Here is a 16114-nt window from a genome sequence, read left to right as displayed (position 1 = left end):
GTAATCAATCCCTCTTCAGAAATATAAAGACCTTGTTTCTATCTGTTTTAGCTTAGAGAGAGAAAAATATTCTAGAGAGAGAATATTCAGATTTTGAATATTTTTGGATAGAAAAATATCTCTTCTAATTCAGATGAGTTCCCCTGAAACAGAAATTCAAAAAGAATTTTCCAATGTGCAATTGGAATTAATTGAAAATAGCTATAAAGAACCTTAGCCTAAGGGTCTAGATTTTCAGAAATCTTTAGACTATGGTCCAATTAAGGTTCCTATGGACCAATAGCATCAATCCATGTGTAGGGAGGAGATAAATCCAACTTGTAAAAAGAAAATACCCAAAAATGAGTAAATGCTCACATAAGATGAAGAGTTGAAAATGTACAAGGTTTATTAGTAAAAAATTATGAGCAATATTAAAAGTATGACATATGTAAGGAAGGGGAGTTCTTTAAAGGAGGTGCATATTTCACATAAGATGAAGAGTTGAAAATGTACAAGGTTTATTAATAAAAAATTATGAGCAATATTAAAAGTATGACATATGTAAGGAAGGGGAGTTCTTTAAAGGAGGTGCATATTTCACATAAGATGAAGAGTTGAAAATGTACAAGGTTTATTAGTAAAAAACTATGAGCAATATTAAAAATATGACATATGTAAGGAAGGGGAGTTCTTTAAAGGAGGTGCATATTTCACATGCTTGAATGAGTTTTAAACTCATAAAAATTGAGATATTTCATCTCTCCTCTCTCCTCATTCAAGTCTAGTTCCAAAAAGTTAGCTTAACTGACCTAAAAATGGTCAAATATTGACCAAACTGATTTAGAAAATTCTAGAATCAGTTTGTTTGGTTAGGAGCTCAATTTTTCCTATAAATAGAAGCCTCACCCTTGTTGAAAAATATATAGTGTTTATGCATCGTTACTCTACTCCACCTAAGCCAAGAACTGTGAATTCATTTAATAATTCACTAGTTTTTGGAGCTTCCCTCTTTCTTCAATCCCCATTAGTGGCTCCATCAACATACTTAACCAATTGATTGGTTGGGGGCCTCTACCGTGAACAAAGAATCAAGCAAGTTGTAAGGTAATTAGTGAATATTCATCTTTCTATAATTTCTCAATGTTTCTCTCTTCTCAACCCCTCTCAAGCTTGAGAAGTTTAATTGGTATGGTTTTTTTAAATGCTATTGAAGTTTGAATAGTAGTGAAGAGTTACATAATTTAATAAATGCTATTGAAGTTAATTTTCATTTATGTTTAAATCCTAATGATTCTTATGTAAATTCTCTCTCTCACTCAAGAAATGGTCATACTCATGACCCATTCTCAATCCTAATCAAGCTTTTCATAAAGCTTTTCCTTAACCCAAGATAAAGCTATGCTTGAGGCCAAATTAATGGCTTTTTCTTATGCTTTTAGTTTATGTATATTGATGATTCAATCCATTATGGATTAAGGATCCAATTAGAGAATCATTTTAATTATTTCCTTAATGATAAGCTTTATCCCTTAGAAAAATTGAGATTTATCAGTCATAGCAGCGGAGCTATGGCAAAATTTTTATAAAAATTATGCATAAAAAAATTTTCATTCAAAGCATAAAAAGAGGACTTCCTACCATATTCTAGGAATCATCATCCTAGATTAATTGAAAGAATTTCATTATAATCATGGAGAAATTGAATTTTAATATTATGCATAAAGGATAAATTTTTATATCAAAAGTGTTATTTTTACCATTTTTATTTTCATGCATAGAAGTATGCATAATGGATAAATTTTTATATCAAAAGTGTTACTTTTATCATTTTTATTTCATACATAAAAGTATGCATAAAAGAAAATTTTTATATCAAAAGTGTTACTTTTATCATTTTTAATTTTCATGCATAGAAGTATGCATAAAGGAAAACTTTTATATCAAAAGTGTTACTTTTATCATTTTTAATTTTCATGCATAGAAGTATGCATAAAGGAAAAATTTTTATATCAAAAGTGTTACTTTTATCATATTGGATTTCATGCATATAGGTATGCATAAAAGATATTCTTTTTATACTAAAAGTATGATTTTCCTCATAAATGGATTTTATGCTTAACTTAGATGCATAAGAGAAATTCTTTTATTCTAAAAGTATAATTCCCTACCAAATTGAAATCATGCATAAGAAGATGCATAAAAGATTGATTTTAATTTCGAAAGTGTTAGTCTCCTTAAATGGAATTTATGTATAAATAAATGTGTAGAGAAATCTTATATCAAATAAAAGAATTCTCTTTATAAAAAAAGAAGAAAGATATGAAATGTGATAAGATGTGATAAGAGGTGTATGAGATGTGATAAGAATTGATAAGATGCGTATGGAAAGTGATAGGATGTGATAAGAGGTGTGATAAGAGGTGATAAGATGCTTATGAAATAAGTTAGGATGTGATAAGATGAATTAAGATGTGTATGGGGGGATGAGGTAAGAAGTGTATGTGATAGGATAAGATGTATATGGGTTGTGATAGGGCGAGAATGGATGTGATGTAAAAGATTAGATGTGAAAGTATATGGGGTTATATAAATGGGAATGTGAAAATGGATGTATGTATGTGGATGTGTGGATATGGAGATGGGAGTGTGGATGTATGAACATGAAAATGGATATATGCATGAAGATGTATATGCATAGATGTAAATGTGGATGTAGATGTGGATGTAGATGTGAATGTGGAATGTGGATGTATAGATGTGGATGTGGATGTATGTGAATGTGAATGTAGATGTGGATGTATAGATGTGAATGTGGAATGTGGATGTGGATGTATGTATGTATGTGGATGTAGATGTGGATGTATGGATGTGTATGTATAAATGTGGATATGGGATGTGGATGTATAAATGAGGATGTGAAAATGGAGGTAAGCATGTAGATGTGGATGCATGTATGTGAATGTGAATGTAGATGTGAATGTGGAATGTGGATGTATGGGAATGTGGATGTGGATGTATGTGAATGTGAATGTAGATGTGGATGTATAGATGTGAATGTGAAATGTGGATGTGGATGTATGTATGTATGTGGATGTAGATGTGGATATATGGATGTGTATGTATGAATGTGGATATGGGATGTGGATGTATAAATGAGGATGTGAAAATGGAGATAAGCATGTAGATGTGGATGTATGGATGTGAATGTGGATGTGGATGTGGATGTATGGATGTGGATATGGATGTGAATATATGATATGTGATGTGAAGGAATCTGAAGTGAAGAGATGGAAAAGGAGGTGATTGGATGAGTACACATATACATGGAATGTGGAATAAGTAATGTGGATTAATGAGGGATAATGTGGAAAAATGAGAGTTAATATAGAAACTGTATTTGTAAACTGTTTGTAAATGCTGTTTGTAAATGGCTGTTTTATGTCAAGAATGCTGGGGAAGCATTTTGACCGTCTTGTGATTAAGGTCGTGGAGACCTAACTGATAAAGTTGCAACTGCTGACGGAGAGTCAATGGAGGACGTCTCGCGTAGCAAGGTCGACCGAGGTCTTGACCAGCCTCGGTTCGATTAAAATGGTGAGCTTCCGGTACGGTGGATGAGGGACCAAGGAAGCGGCCTATGAGTGAAGCGCTAGGTCACCTGCGAAGGATCCTAGAGGGTGCTGACCATACGGTGCTCGGGCTCTAGGTCGCCTAGGATACCCACGCGTGCGTCGAGGAAGATATTGGAACAAGGAGTAAGAGTTGTTTTCTGGAACCGGGCATGGATCTGGTTGACTGACCTTGCTGGTCCTCAACGGATGAGTCCATGGCTCTTTTATATGGATCTGTTGGTTGATCTTGCTGATCTTCAACGAGAGTCCATCTTGATAAGTGATTATATTGCCGAGTATTATGGGCTAGGAACTATGGAAACGGCCTCTGTGTGGACAGGTGGTGAGCGTTCTAGTTGCCAATGATGCCATAGATACTCTGATGAAGGAATGATGGGAAATTATGAATCAACTGGATAAATTGGGAGATTGTGATCAGTGGTACTATGGTTTCATTAAAGGATTGTTTTAAAGTTAGCTGATGCTAAGAAAAAGGCAATTTTCATATTGGGTGTGTGAGTGGTGTGGCTAGTTTTATGTTTGCATGAAATTCCGGCTAGGGGGCCTTGGAACTCTTTTCCTTGGTACCCGGGACAAAACCTAACCAAATTCCAAATTGGATCCCATCACTACAGTGGTTGGGCGGTTGGCTAACCCATGGGATCGGATGGGGTTAGGCTGGACTGATGGATCCGTAAACCGAGACTCAATTTCTGTTATTACGATAGATAAAGTAAGTCCCGGATAGTAATTGTTCTATGGATAGGAATCAACGGCTGTGCCTCTTGATGGGGAAAAAAGCGTTGATCCCAATGATCCAAGTGCAAGTTTCTTCCTTGATCCGACCGAGTATCTTTATAGGTGCAGTTGGATCAGCGTGATCAGTAATGATCTTGACTACGTTAGAGTAAAAAATTATCCTGGTGGAATCGCCCGTGCTTTCCGGGTAAGGGAAGTTTTTTCCGGGTTCGGTTTTGGAAAAACCGACGGATTAGTCTCTTGTCCGGATATCCGTGGACGAGGCCCCGAATGTGGGACCCTTGTCCCGTGCGAGAAGTGCTACTTCCGCTGCTAGTACCCGAATCCGTTGCTCGGTGGGAACAGGGGGATCTCACAGTTGGTATCAGAGCAGGTTTTGAAAGCTAATAAAGATAATTAAATTCTTATCTGAAATTGGTAATAAGAATTCAGAAATAGCATTTTCATAATGTATTTTCATCCCGTAAGCTTCTTTAATGAAGAAATTTTAATCAAAGAAATTGTTTTTATAGATGGAAGTTCCACATTTATCTGGTATTCCCGACCTCACCGAGTCTCAAGATATGATTGCATTTGCCTTCGAGCATCTCATCTCTTCCGCTTCAACTCAAACAAGCCGAGTAAGACTTGCACGCCATTTTAAGGATTTATATTTTCCTACCCCAGTGGAGAGAATACAACATAAGTGGGTTGCAAGGCAATATGTCCACGCTCATTGCAACCGCCATACAATGCTGTGGCAAAATCTCTCATTGACTATGATCCTGTTAAAGCTGAAAATGGTGCGTGGTGTCATTCTATATCATTCGACACCTCAAAATTTCAGACTTTCATGTCAAATTTATAGACTCCTTAGTCGATTTATCCCTAAGGAGAAAATAATAATTTCCTTCGCAGTTAGAGAACTTATGTAACAGGGCATGACTATGGCCCAGTACCGTCGTCTTATACGTCTCTCGAAGAGATTTTGAATTTTGGAGCCGAACCACTCTATGTAATTATTGCAACTTGTATATAAATATACAAATGTTTTTTTTACGGATGATCGGATAAAGAAAAATCTATTTATCAGACTTAAGTCATAGATCTCCAATAAGATCAACTGAGGAGCAAATTATGTCAAAAGTTTATCAAGACGCACAAAAAGGTTGTAATTGTTTGATATAATTCATACAAATTGTTAATTCAAATTGAAATTCGTAAATTAGTAATTGGGTCTTCAATTGGAAGTACCGCAATTGTATGGAACCCTGACTTGCTTGAGACCTAGACATGATGGTATTTACCTTATAGTTTCGAGTATCATGACTATCCGTATATACCGAGGGTATAACTGCAGCTCTTTACCGATAGTATATACGAGTAAATCTAAGACTTGAAATTATAAGCGTTAATGCTATCCAGATGATGATTTCGAATGTGGTTGATATGATTTTTAATTCTGTTTGAGAATTGATGAATTGAATTGGATTCTGATTGAAAAATGACGATTTTTGAAATTTAGTTGAAATGTAATAAGCTGAGCGAAACCACAATAAGGATGAATGGGACGAGTCCCAGTGATGATATTCATGACTGGAATGATGATAATGATTTCAGCAAATCACTATGAGATTAGTGGATTGTGCTGTCAGATTGCTACTGTTAACACTTGAGACGGTAGATTAAGTTAAGGGATGACAAATTGAGAACTTGCTTAACTAAAATTCCTGTGGAGGAATGTTCAGAAGGAAAATTTTCAGACTAATGGGCCATTATCGTGTTAAAGATATGAATGATATGATCTGAATGAATTGTTATTTAATGATGAGTTCTATATAAGGGATAATTATCCCCGTATTCTGTTGGGTTGACCAGAATATAAGGAACCCCAGAATAAATTGGATCTTAAGAAAAAGAGTTGTCCTCTACCTTGCGAGATGAGGACATCTCGCACTTTTCAAGTGGGGTAGAATGTAAGATTCTCCCCCAGCCTTAGAGGTATACAGGAGTAAGAATCTTCCTTTCTGATCTTATAATTATTCTCTCTCTAAAATAAAAGAAAGATTCTGTTTAAAAAAGGAAGAACCTTTTTCCTGAATACTTCTCAAGAGTCCCACCTGTTTTAAGATTCAGAACAATGAGTTCAGAAGGAGAATCGATGTTTTGGATATCAAGGTTTTGGTCTTCATTCGAGTACGGTCCAAAAGAAGTTCTTTATCTCTTGGGAAGAAGTTATCTCCCAGATATTGTGGACCAAAGAAAGTAGGTGATTTAGCTTACGAGCTTCTTTTATCTCCTCATCTCAAAGTTCTTAATGCCTTCTATAGAAAATTGTGCCAAACCCAAATCATGGAAAGACGGTAAAACTTCAGTGGCAAGCTACCGTTGGCTTCTAAGTTACGCTAGCTCCTTCCTTTATATAAGTCGTAACTTTTACTTGTCGCTCACAGTAATCTTACTCCCATCGATCTCCTTTCTTCCTAATCTCCTTCATGGCTTGGCAACAAGAATTAGTTTTATCCATAATGATTCCTCACCTTCAAGACGCAAGTGAGTCTGTGAAGAAGGATTTTATAGAACAGTATGAGCGCTCACTTTTCCCTCACTTGGGAACTTCTGTAGCGCAGACAAAATGGCGGACCTATCAAGACATAACTAGGGTAACACCCTGGGGTCAGCAGCACTTTCGTAACAATGTCCGCTTGGCCATGGTTATTGAAGCTTTGGGTTTGGGTCCCCGATACTACTGCGTCATGAGATCAAGGCATCCTGGGTTTTCTGAGCGGGTCTTCTTACTGGCGTGTTTTCTTCCTCATGAGAAGATATGCCTTTACCCCGTTTTTGGCTTGCCTCTCAGAGGTCCTTTTCTTAGAACACCTCATACCACTGAGATAGGCGCAGCAATAACCCACAGAATCATTCCCATAGATGAGTTACCTTATACTTGTGCAGCTTGTGAGGACTGCTTTTGTGACCATATGATGGACGGGCTTATGGAAGTGTAAAGAGTTCCTCTATCTTTACTGTATAAGTTCCGAGAATGAATAAAGTTTAAATCTTGTTCGTATTTTGAATCTTGCTCTCTTTAAGACTTATCTTGGTGGTTAATCTTGATTAAAATTTTTCTCTAAGTCTCATATTCGTGCATCTTGCGAAATTATCCTAGTTTGCGAGATGAGGACATCTCGCATTTTTTTTAAGTGGGGTAGAATGTAAGATTCCTCCCCAACCCCCTTTTTGATGTCTAGTATCTTTCCCTGTAATCAATCCCTCTTCAGAAATATAAAGACCTTGTTTCTATCTGTTTTAGCTTAGAGAGAGAAAAATATTCTAGAGAGAGAATATTCAGATTTTGAATATTTTTGGATAGAAAAATATCTCTTCTAATTCAGATGAGTTCCCCTGAAACAGAAATTCAAAAAGAATTTTCCAATGTGCAATTGGAATTAATTGAAAATAGCTATAAAGAACCTTAGCCTAAGGGTCTAGATTTTCAGAAATCTTTAGACTATGGTCCAATTAAGGTTCCTATGGACCAATAGCATCAATCCATGTGTAGGGAGGAGATAAATCCAACTTGTAAAAAGAAAATACCCAAAAATGAGTAAATGCTCACATAAGATGAAGAGTTGAAAATGTACAAGGTTTATTAGTAAAAAATTATGAGCAATATTAAAAGTATGACATATGTAAGGAAGGGGAGTTCTTTAAAGGAGGTGCATATTTCACATAAGATGAAGAGTTGAAAATGTACAAGGTTTATTAATAAAAAATTATGAGCAATATTAAAAGTATGACATATGTAAGGAAGGGGAGTTCTTTAAAGGAGGTGCATATTTCACATAAGATGAAGAGTTGAAAATGTACAAGGTTTATTAGTAAAAAACTATGAGCAATATTAAAAATATGACATATGTAAGGAAGGGGAGTTCTTTAAAGGAGGTGCATATTTCACATGCTTGAATGAGTTTTAAACTCATAAAAATTGAGATATTTCATCTCTCCTCTCTCCTCATTCAAGTCTAGTTCCAAAAAGTTAGCTTAACTGACCTAAAAATGGTCAAATATTGACCAAACTGATTTAGAAAATTCTAGAATCAGTTTGTTTGGTTAGGAGCTCAATTTTTCCTATAAATAGAAGCCTCACCCTTGTTGAAAAATATATAGTGTTTATGCATCGTTACTCTACTCCACCTAAGCCAAGAACTGTGAATTCATTTAATAATTCACTAGTTTTTGGAGCTTCCCTCTTTCTTCAATCCCCATTAGTGGCTCCATCAACATACTTAACCAATTGATTGGTTGGGGGCCTCTACCGTGAACAAAGAATCAAGCAAGTTGTAAGGTAATTAGTGAATATTCATCTTTCTATAATTTCTCAATGTTTCTCTCTTCTCAACCCCTCTCAAGCTTGAGAAGTTTAATTGGTATGGTTTTTTTAAATGCTATTGAAGTTTGAATAGTAGTGAAGAGTTACATAATTTAATAAATGCTATTGAAGTTAATTTTCATTTATGTTTAAATCCTAATGATTCTTATGTAAATTCTCTCTCTCACTCAAGAAATGGTCATACTCATGACCCATTCTCAATCCTAATCAAGCTTTTCATAAAGCTTTTCCTTAACCCAAGATAAAGCTATGCTTGAGGCCAAATTAATGGCTTTTTCTTATGCTTTTAGTTTATGTATATTGATGATTCAATCCATTATGGATTAAGGATCCAATTAGAGAATCATTTTAATTATTTCCTTAATGATAAGCTTTATCCCTTAGAAAAATTGAGATTTATCAGTCATAGCAGCGGAGCTATGGCAAAATTTTTATAAAAATTATGCATAAAAAAATTTTCATTCAAAGCATAAAAAGAGGACTTCCTACCATATTCTAGGAATCATCATCCTAGATTAATTGAAAGAATTTCATTATAATCATGGAGAAATTGAATTTTAATATTATGCATAAAGGATAAATTTTTATATCAAAAGTGTTATTTTTACCATTTTTATTTTCATGCATAGAAGTATGCATAATGGATAAATTTTTATATCAAAAGTGTTACTTTTATCATTTTTATTTCATACATAAAAGTATGCATAAAAGAAAATTTTTATATCAAAAGTGTTACTTTTATCATTTTTAATTTTCATGCATAGAAGTATGCATAAAGGAAAATTTTTATATCAAAAGTGTTACTTTTATCATTTTTAATTTTCATGCATAGAAGTATGCATAAAGGAAAAATTTTTATATCAAAAGTGTTACTTTTATCATATTGGATTTCATGCATATAGGTATGCATAAAAGATATTCTTTTTATACTAAAAGTATGATTTTCCTCATAAATGGATTTTATGCTTAACTTAGATGCATAAGAGAAATTCTTTTATTCTAAAAGTATAATTCCCTACCAAATTGAAATCATGCATAAGAAGATGCATAAAAGATTGATTTTAATTTCGAAAGTGTTAGTCTCCTTAAATGGAATTTATGTATAAATAAATGTGTAGAGAAATCTTATATCAAATAAAAGAATTCTCTTTATAAAAAAAAAAAGAAAGATATGAAATGTGATAAGATGTGATAAGAGGTGTGTGAGATGTGATAAGAATTGATAAGATGCGTATGGAAAGTGATAGGATGTGATAAGAGGTGTGATAAGAGGTGATAAGATGCTTATGAAATAAGTTAGGATGTGATAAGATGAATTAAGATGTGTATGGGGGGATGAGGTAAGAAGTGTATGTGATAGGATAAGATGTATATGGGTTGTGATAGGGCGAGAATGGATGTGATGTAAAAGATTAGATGTGAAAGTATATGGGGTTATATAAATGGGAATGTGAAAATGGATGTATGTATGTGGATGTGTGGATATGGAGATGGGAGTGTGGATGTATGAACATGAAAATGGATATATGCATGAAGATGTATATGCATAGATGTAAATGTGGATGTAGATGTGGATGTAGATGTGAATGTGGAATGTGGATGTATAGATGTGGATGTATGGGAATGTGGATGTGGATGTATGTGAATGTGAATGTAGATGTGGATGTATAGATGTGAATGTGAATGTGGATGTGGATGTATGTATGTATGTGGATGTAGATGTGGATGCATGGATGTGTATGTATGAATGTGGATATGGGATGTGGATGTATAAATGAGGATGTGAAAATGGAGGTAAGCATGTAGATGTGGATGCATGTATGTGAATGTGAATGTAGATGTGAATGTGGAATGTGGATGTATAGATGTGGATGTATGGGAATGTGGATGTGGATGTATGTGAATGTGAATGTAGATGTGGATGTATAGATGTGAATGTGGAATGTGGATGTGGATGTATGTATGTATGTGGATGTAGATGTGGATATATGGATGTGTATGTATGAATGTGGATATGGGATGTGGATATATAAATGAGGATGTGAAAATGGAGATAAGCATGTAGATGTGGATGTATGGATGTGAATGTGGATGTGGATGTGGATGTATGGATGTGGATATGGATGTGAATATATGATATGTGATGTGAAGGAATCTGAAGTGAAGAGATGGAAAAGGAGGTGATTGGATGAGTACACATATACATGGAATGTGGAATAAGTAATGTGGATTAATGAGGGATAATGTGGAAAAATGAGAGTTAATATAGAAACTGTATTTGTAAACTGTTTGTAAATGCTGTTTGTAAATGGCTGTTTTATGTCAAGAATGCTGGGGAAGCATTTTGACCGTCTTGTGATTAAGGTCGTGGAGACCTAACTGATAAAGTTGCAACTGCTGACGGAGAGTCAATGGAGGACGTCTCGCGTAGCAAGGTCGACCGAGGTCTTGACCAGCCTCGGTTCGATTAAAATGGTGAGCTTCCGGTACGGTGGATGAGGGACCAAGGAAGTGGCCTATGAGTGAAGCGCTAGGTCACCTGCGAAGGATCCTAGAGGGTGCTGACCATACGGTGCTCGGGCTCTGGGTCGCCTAGGATACCCACGCGTGCGTCGAGGAAGATATTGGAACAAGGAGTAAGAGTTGTTTTCTGGAACCGGGCATGGATCTGGTTGACTGACCTTGCTGGTCCTCAACGGATGAGTCCATGGCTCTTTTATATGGATCTGTTGGTTGATCTTGCTGATCTTCAACGAGAGTCCATCTTGATAAGTGATTATATTGCCGAGTATTATGGGCTAGGAACTATGGAAACGGCCTCTGTGTGGACAGGTGGTGAGCGTTCTAGTTGCCAATGATGCCATAGATACTCTGATGAAGGAATGATGGGAAATTATGAATCAACTGGATAAATTGGGAGATTGTGATCAGTGGTACTATGGTTTCATTAAAGGATTGTTTTAAAGTTAGCTGATGCTAAGAAAAAGGCAATTTTCATATTGGGTGTGTGAGTGGTGTGGCTAGTTTTATGTTTGCATGAAATTCTGGCTAGGGGGCCTTGGAACTCTTTTCCTTGGTACCCGGGACAAAACCTAACCAAATTCCAAATTAGATCCCATCACTTCAGTGGTTGGGCGGTTGGCTAACCCATGGGATCGGATGGGGTTAGGCTGGACTGATGGATCCGTAAACCGAGACTCAATTTCTGTTATTACGATAGATGAAGTAAGTCCCGGATAGTAATTGTTCTATGGATAGGAATCAACGGCTGTGCCTCTTGATGGGGAAAAAAGCGTTGATCCCAATGATCCAAGTGCAAGTTTCTTCCTTGATCCAACCGAGTATCTTTATAGGTGCAGTTGGATCAGCGTGATCAGTAATGATCTTGACTACGTTAGAGTAAAAAATTATCCTGGTGGAATCGCCCGTGCTTTCCGGGTAAGGGAAGTTTTTTCCGGGTTCGGTTTTGGAAAAACTGACGGATTAGTCTCTTGTCCGGATATCCGTGGACGAGGCCCCGAATGTGGGACCCCTGTCCCGTGCGAGAAGTGCTACTTCCGCTGCTAGTACCCGAATCCGTTGCTCGGTGGGAACAGGGGGATCTCACAGCTCTAGACTCTAGCAGAGTACCAGGGTAAGCAATTCAAGCTTTTGTGATTGATTCATGCAATACTCATTGTTTTATTTCCCGAGGATGTCTGCGTAAATTAGTCCTAAATAAAAAATCAGGGAAACCTATGCATGTGGAATTAGCCAGTGAGAAGATTCTTTTCACTCACCTTGAGACTGACCTTATTCAGTTAAGCCTAGATGGGAACGTAACAGAGTGCTAGTTCAGAGTCCTACCCCTGGGAATATATGATGGAATCCTTAGAATGGATTGGCTCCAAAAGCATCAGGCTGACATTCATTGTCACACAAAGGAACCATCTCTTTCCTTGACCTTCATGGAAGTAAAGTTCAAGGAATTGGAATTTTCGGATCCCCCACAATTAGTCAAGGCTTCCAAATTATTAAAAGGGCTCAGAAAGAAGCAAGCTGTGTATGTCGTTAAAATGAATCCAATAGACATAAAATGCAAGGCTAAAGAACCAGAGAGTGGTTAAGTGAGTATGCAGATGTGTTTCCTGAAGAGCTGCCTCCATCTCGTGAAGTAGATCATGAGATTGAATTAATCCCTGGAGCTCAGCCCCCAGTAGCCTAGCGTGCATACAAAATGCCAGTCCTTGAAGCCATAGAACTTAAGGAACAGTTAGACAACTGTTAGAACAGGGATTCATTAGACCCAGTGTCTCACCTTGGGGTGCGCCCGTTCTCTTTCAGAAGAAGAAAGATGGAACGTTAAGACTCTGTCTTGACTATAGAGGACTGAATCAATTAACAATTAAGAATAAGTATCCTATTCCTAGGATTGATGAACTTCTGGATCGGTTAAGTGGAACCCAAATGTTCACAAAGATAGATCTCAAATTCAAGTACTACCAGATCAGAATCAAGGAGCAAGACATCCCAAAGACAGCATTCAATACTCGCTATGGGCATTATGAGTTCACAGGCATGCCGTTTGGATTGATTAATGCCCTGATGACATTCAATCGTCTTATGCAGGATATTCTAATACTTGGATGATTTTGTTCTTGTCTTCTTTGATGATATCTTGGTATACTCAAAGAATGCTGTAGACCATGAAGATCATGTGCGCAAAGTCCTGGAAATTCTAAGGAAACACCAACTATTTGCAAGCAAATATTCTTTCTCTGCTGTGACTAGGTGGGATACTTGGGATTCATAGTGTTAAAGGATGGGATTTCTCCTGACCCCGCAAAGATCCAAGCAGTCGTAGAATGGCCAGAACCCAAGTCAGGAAGTCAGAGGATTCCTAGGGTTAACCCGATGGTATAGCATCTTTATACCTAGGTATGCTCACATAGTGTCCCCGCTTCGTCGGTCCTCGCCCATCGTACCGGAAGTGCACCATTTTAACCGTACCGAGGCTGGTCAAGACCTCGGCAGCAATAAGCTAAGCCACGTCCCTTGACGACTCCCCGCCAACTGTTCCAACGAACCTCCTCTTAGAAAAACATAAGCCAAATGCTTCCTCTAGCATTCTGGCGTAAAACAGTCCTTAGAATGAAAAAACAGAGGTTCCAATGCAAGTAAGATTTCAATTTGAGATCGGTTCCAAAAACCCTTTTTCCATAATTCTTAGTTTCATAAAATGAGGATCCTTAATCTCTCATCAGGGTAATCTACCCATCATTCAGTCTGATTGTCCAACTAGATTCTTGGTGAGTTTAGTGGTGAGTTTGGTCAAGGAAAAACTAGATTAGTTTCGATAGTCTATTCTTTGGATTTAGTAACTGGAATTGGTCACGAAGTTTTTGTCTGATTCAGATCGAGAGAAGGACAATTAGGTCTATTGTGCGTCCCTCACGTAGTCTAACCAAATTCATTCGGTTTAGTTCTACAAGGATTCCCTTCAACTAAACATCTAGATTTTGGGTAAATATCAATTTTGTGATTTTACTAATTAAATATCCAAAGATATTCCTTCTCCCACATAATTTCTCAACCTTAATTCATTAGGTAGAATTATAATGGAAATTCATCTTTTGACACTAAGATTTAATTCAAATTCCTCTTTTGACACTAAGATTTAATTCAAATCCCTCTTTTCTTAAATATCATAAAAATTCTTCTTTTTAATTAAATATCATACCTATTTTTTTTTCTTTCAATAAACTTGAAATCCCTCTTTTTCTCATTTTAATGAGTGCACTCCAATTATCATGGGAATTCCTCTTTTACCACCATAAACTAAATCTATCAAAAATTACATAAAAATATCCATTAATTCCATTAAGCTAAAAATTACACTTTTCTCATTTAAACATTTGAATTCCAATATGGTGGGAATTCCTCTTTCATCATTTAAACTTATCTATACAAAAAGATAAATTTAACTAAATTTTCTCTTAAAAATTTAAATAAAAATCTCCATTAATTCCTCAACACTAGTGTGACACAAAGTTGGGGTTTTGACTTCGGTCACTTCTTAGAATCAAAACACACTTGTATGAAACCTCACAGCCTCCTCACCTCCCTTTCTCTCCCTAGGTTAAAATAAAGATATACACATCAAAGGTGAGATCATAATTCATGGAAGGAAAGATGAAAGGCTCAGGAGAAGCAAGAATTTCTGCCAATCTGGCAGCTCCAAACAAGAGGGCAATTCTTTGTTTGGAAGAAAATCTTCCGACTCAGGATTATATGAACGAAAACATACGGGGAATATTGGTAAGGTTCATCCGTTCGAATTGGGCAATTTGGACGGAACATATTAAAGAAAAAGAATATAGTAATCACTTACAAGAGGATAAGACACATGGGGTTTGCCTTTTGATAAGAGATTAGAAGGAATTAATCATGATTAAGAAGAAATAATGGCCAAAAGTCTATAAAAATAGAGATACACAGAGAATTACAGTTTTACATTCATATAGGCTGTGTAAGAGAGGATTACATAGGTGTGTATAGCTTGAAGAGAGCTTCGTGCCTATATAAAAACTTTCAAAATCGGACAACCGAGTGAGAAGTTATGAGCATTTACTACAAGACTATAAAACTGCCAAAATTCGCCTTAAAAATAGCAAATTTGGGAGAAATTCTGATCATAAATGAAGTAAGGGATTAAGAAATTAGTTATATGAATGGAAAGAGCATATAAAGAGCTTCCTAGCCATATGATCAATTTTAGAAAACAATACTTGAGTGATGAGTAATTACCGGTTGAAATTTGGATATTGGACCATAAAAACTGCACTTCCCTCTCTTTGCATGAAACCTCAATTTTCACATAGCCTCTTGCCTTTCATCTCCTTCATGATTCAAGCTAGAGAGTAAGGGTTAACATTTCTCAGCGGTCCCCAAAGTCTTTCTGCATGCTCATTACTGCTAAAACCATTGGTACCTCCAAAGGAGGGCGGCAATAAGGCAAGGGCTACCTTGAGAAGTCACAGGCCCACCAAGATAATAACTCCTTATCCCACTTATCATGAATCATCAAAGAGGTCCAAAATTGGGTTAAGCATGAGGAGCTAATGCTAAATGAGATATTCACATGTAAAGAGGGTGTTTGAATATGGGTTTGAAAGATAAGAGAGTGGCAATGACACAAAATGCTCAATTGAGGAGGCTTCATTCCCCTTTTATTTGAAAGGGGAGAGGAGGGCTCCTTTTATAGGTGGAGAATCACCCTCTCTTCCATTGTTACAAATTACAACATAAAAATCTTCAACCCTTCAGTGACATAAGGGTAGATGTCACCATCAATTGTCCTCTTAGGCTAGGTCTTCTATTGATTATTAAATTGAATACTTTTTGACTTTGA

Source organism: Cibotium barometz, chromosome 42 (genome assembly GCF_041138505.1).
Source record: "Cibotium barometz isolate CiBa-2024 chromosome 42, ASM4113850v1, whole genome shotgun sequence".
NCBI lineage: Eukaryota > Viridiplantae > Streptophyta > Polypodiopsida > Cyatheales > Cibotiaceae > Cibotium > Cibotium barometz.
Note: the sequence above shows the minus strand (reverse complement) of the source record.